Raw genomic sequence first — 4,644 nt, forward strand, 5'->3', positions numbered from 1 at the left:
GATGTAAAGAGTGGACATCCTCCATCTCTAGCCACCTTCTTTACCAGCAAGAATTCCATCCTGGTCTGTGCTCTGACAGAGCCTGGGTGCTGTGCCCCATTCCCTACAATTTTGTTTTTTGATTGTTTGTTTTTAAATTACTCTTTTTATCTTCTTCCTTGCTTCCTCTTTTTTCCCCCCTTTCTCTTTCCTGTCTCTGGTTCTTGTTTCTTTTCTTTCTTTTCTCTTCCCTCCCTGTTCCTGGTTTACTTTTTTCTTTCTTTATTTCTTTTGGTTCTTCCCAGTCCTTATTTTTCCTCTGGCAGTTTTCCCACTTTTTCTTTACTATTTTTTTACTCTTACTTTTTCCTTTCTTTGCTCCTTCTCCAGATATTGTCTTTTTCTTTTTTTCTCATTAAATTTCTTTTATCTTTTTTTAATATATTTTGAAAAATTTTCTTCTCATTTATTGAACTATATTTGTGTGTGCGTGTCTGATTGTTCCTGTTTATGTGGTTTGAGTTTTTGTTTTCTTGGTTTTATTTCTTCCTGGTAGTTTATTTTTATTTATTTATTTATTAATTTATATCTGAGTGGAAGACAACAACTGTTACAACACAACACAACCATACCTCATCCCCTGCAGCCCAACTCACTGCAGGAGAGCCACCATTTGCTTTTGCACCAAGTGACCAACAATAGATAGCAGCCAATAGCAGCTCAAATTACCCTCAACTACTCCTTAATGACAGTGAACAGAGATCTGTGCACACACTCTCAATCTCTTTCACACATTAAACATATATACACCAGCACAATGTCTAAGAGACAACAGACTATCACAGCATGCACAAAGAAGCAAGATAAAGTACTGTAAACAAGGGATCAGGACACAAACTCAGAAAACATCCCTGAGAAAGAAGCAGCATTGGAACTCCCTCATGAGGAATTCAAAAGAATTTTATTTGGGTAACTTCAATGGACTGAGAGACAGAGTAAGGAAAACACTGACAAGATCAAGAAAAACACTGACAAAATTAAGGAAAATATACACACAATTCTAGAAAAATTTAGGAAAACAATATGAGAACACATTGACAAACAAAAAATTAAAAACAGTACAAACACAACCAGTAGAGATCTAGAAGATTAATACTAATATTTCAGAAACAGATAACACATTGAAGGGCCAAAAGAGAAAAATTGAATCAATGGAAGGAGAATTAATGAGATTGAAGACAAATACCTCAATACTATGTTGTTAAGGGAGCTCTGGTAGCATAGTGCCTAAGGCACTTGACTGCTAACCAGAAGGCTGGCAGTTCAAACCCACCAGCCACTCCTTGGAAGGAAGGTTGGGCAATCTACTTCTGTAGCGATACCACCTTGGAAACCCAAGGAGGGGTCACTATGAGTTGGATCTGACTCATAACTCAACAACAACAACATGCTGTTAAGGGATCAATCAGACAAAAGATAAAAAAAAAAAATGTAGAAAGCCTAAGATTCATGTGGGATACCATCAAGAGGGATAATCTACATGTAATTGAAATTCTAGAACTGGAAGAGAAAAACAAAACCACAGAGAAAACTGTGGTGTGTTACAAGAGGTGTTAACACCTCTTGTAAGCTTGGTATGAAGTTAACAAAGTCCCTTGATTTCTACTTATCTGGAAATGTTCTAATTACACCCTGATATTTGAAGGACAATTTTGCTGGGTATATAATTCTTGGTTGAATTTTTTTTTTCCTTTCAGGCTTTTATATATATCATTCCATTGTCTTCTTGCCTGCATGGTTTCTGCCAAGAAATCAGAGCTTAGTTGTTTTGGTTGCATTTATAAGTAAAAGAAGAAAATAATAAATCATAGGGTAAGTTCAAAGAAAAATAATAAACCACATCAAAATAAAAAAGAGGATAAGGATAAATATTTAGCAAATACTAAAACAATCACAACAAAAGAGATGATAACACAATTCATAAACAAAATGAGCTCAGCACAGAAAACGGAACAAAGAAATAGGTGACACCATGAAAAAACACATAACAAAATAACATCAATAAATTCATACTTGTTGATAATTACACTGAATGTCAATGGATTAAGTGCACCACTCAAGAGATGGAGAGTTGCAGACTGGATAAGAAAACATAACCCATCAATCTATCATCTACAAGAGACTCACTTTACACACAAAGACAAAAATAGACTAAAAATCAAAGGTTGAAAAGATACCAAACAAATGGCAACCAAAAAAGGGTAGGAGTAGCAATATTAATTTCTGATAAAACAGACTTTAAAACAAAAATGACCATAAGAGACAAGGAAGGACATTATGTAATGGTAAAAGGATCAATTGAATAAGAGGCTATAACCATAATAAATATCTATGCACCCAATGAAAGTGCCCCAAAACACATAAAGCAGACATTAACATAATTGAAAGACAAATAGATGATTCCACAGTAATAGCAGGAGACTTTAATATACCACTTTCAATAAGAGACAGAACAACTGGAAGGAAACTCAACAAAGATACAGAAGAATAAATTATACAACCGACTGACTTGACCTTAGACATCTACAAAGCACTCCATCCAACATCAGGAAAATATACATTCTTTTCCAGCACACATTGAACATTCTCCAGGATAGACCATATGTTAGGCCAAAAAGCAAGCCTCAAAAAATTTAAAAACATTGAAACACTGCAAAACATCTCAGATCACAATGCTGTAAAATTAGAAATCAGCACTAGGAAGACCAACAGAAAAAGAGAAAACACATGGAAACTTAATAATATGCTCCTTAAAAACAACTGGGTAATAGAAGAAATTAAAAAAAAAAAAAAATTCCTTGAATCAAATGAGAATGAAAACAAAACATACCAAAATCTTTGAGACACAGCAAAAGCAGTGATCAAAGGGCAATTTATAGCACACATCAAAAAAGAAGAATGAGCCAACGTCAACACCTTAACCCAACATCTCCAACAATTAGAAAAAGAGCAGGGGGGAATAAAAACCTACAGTCACCAGAAGAAAAGAAATAATAAAGATTCAAGCAGAAATAAATGAAACAGAAAATGGAAAGATCATAGAAAAAAATCAGCAAAACTAGAAGTTAGTTCTTTGAAAAGATTAATAAAATTGACAAACCACTGGCAAACTTAACAAAGGAAAAGAAGAAGAATATACAAACAACATGAATAAGAAATGAAAAGGGTGCCATCACAACAGAACCAACAGAAATAAAAAGAATAATATCAGGATACTATGAAGAACTGTATCTCAACAAATTTGAAAACCTTGAAGAAATGAACAGATTTCAAGAAACACACTACTTACTTAAACCACACAGACTGAGGTACAAAATTTGAACAGGCTCACAACAAAAGAAGAACTTGGACAAGTCATAAAAAAATGACCAATAACAAAAATAATCCTGGCCCAGATGGTTTCACTGGAGAATTCTACCAACCATTTAAAGAAGAGCTGGCACCAATCCTACTCAAACTATTCCAGATCACAGAAAAGGATGGAATCCTCCCAAATTCATTTTATGAAGCAAGTATAACACTGATACCAAAACCAGGCAAAGACACCACTAAAAAGGAAAACTACAGACTAATATCCCTCATGTATATAGATGCAAAAATATTCAACAAAATCCTAGCCAACAACATGTCCAAAAAATAATACATCATGACAAAGTGGGATTCACAGCAGCTATGCAATGATGTTTCAACATTAGAAAAACAATCAACATAATCTTTCACATAAGTAAAATAAAGGAAAAGAATCACATGATCATATCAATAGATGTGGGAAAGGCATTTGATAAAATCCAACACCCATTTCTAATAAAAACTCTCAGCAAAATAGGAATTGTAAGGAAATTCCTCAACATCATGAAGGACATGTATGGAAAACCAACAGCCACATTGTTCTCAGTAGAGAGAGGCTGAAAGCATTCCACTTGAGAACAGGAACCAGAAAAGGATGCTCTGTATTTCCACTATTATTCAGCATTGTGTTGGAAGTCCTAGACAGCATAATAAGGCAAGAAAGGGTAAGGTTAGCCATTAGAAAGAAGCAAATCAAAACAACCATGAGATACCATCTTACCCCAGTGTTAATAGCAAAGTTCAACAAGTCAGAAAATAACAAATGGCGGTGAGGATGTGGAGAGATTGGGACCCTCATACACTACTGGTGGGACTGTATAATGATACAAGCACATACCATGCAAATCGGCATGGCAATTCCTTAAAAGTTGGAAATAGAAATACCATTCTACCCAGCAATCCCATTACTAGGTATATATCCTAAGGAAATGAGAGGCAGGACATGAATAGATATGTGCACCCCCATGTTCATCACAGCACTATTCACAATAACAAAGAGATGGAAACAACCTAAGTGCCCATCAACCAAGGAATGCATAAACACATACATACACACAATGGAATACTTTGCAACCCTAAAGGATAATGTAGAATCTGTAAAACACTATATAATGTGGATGAACTTAGAGGACATTATGCTGAGTGAAATAAGTCAATCACAGAGGGACAAATATTGTACTAGTCTACTATTGTGAAAAGGAAAGGAAAGGTTTATACTAGAAGGAAACTTTGTTGGTTACCAGGGATGGGAGAGGA

The sequence above is a fragment of the Orycteropus afer genome, unplaced genomic scaffold (assembly GCF_000298275.1).
Source record: "Orycteropus afer afer isolate SDZICR_OR568_19922 unplaced genomic scaffold, OryAfe1.0 scaffold00185, whole genome shotgun sequence".
NCBI classification, from domain to species: Eukaryota; Metazoa; Chordata; class Mammalia; order Tubulidentata; family Orycteropodidae; genus Orycteropus; species Orycteropus afer.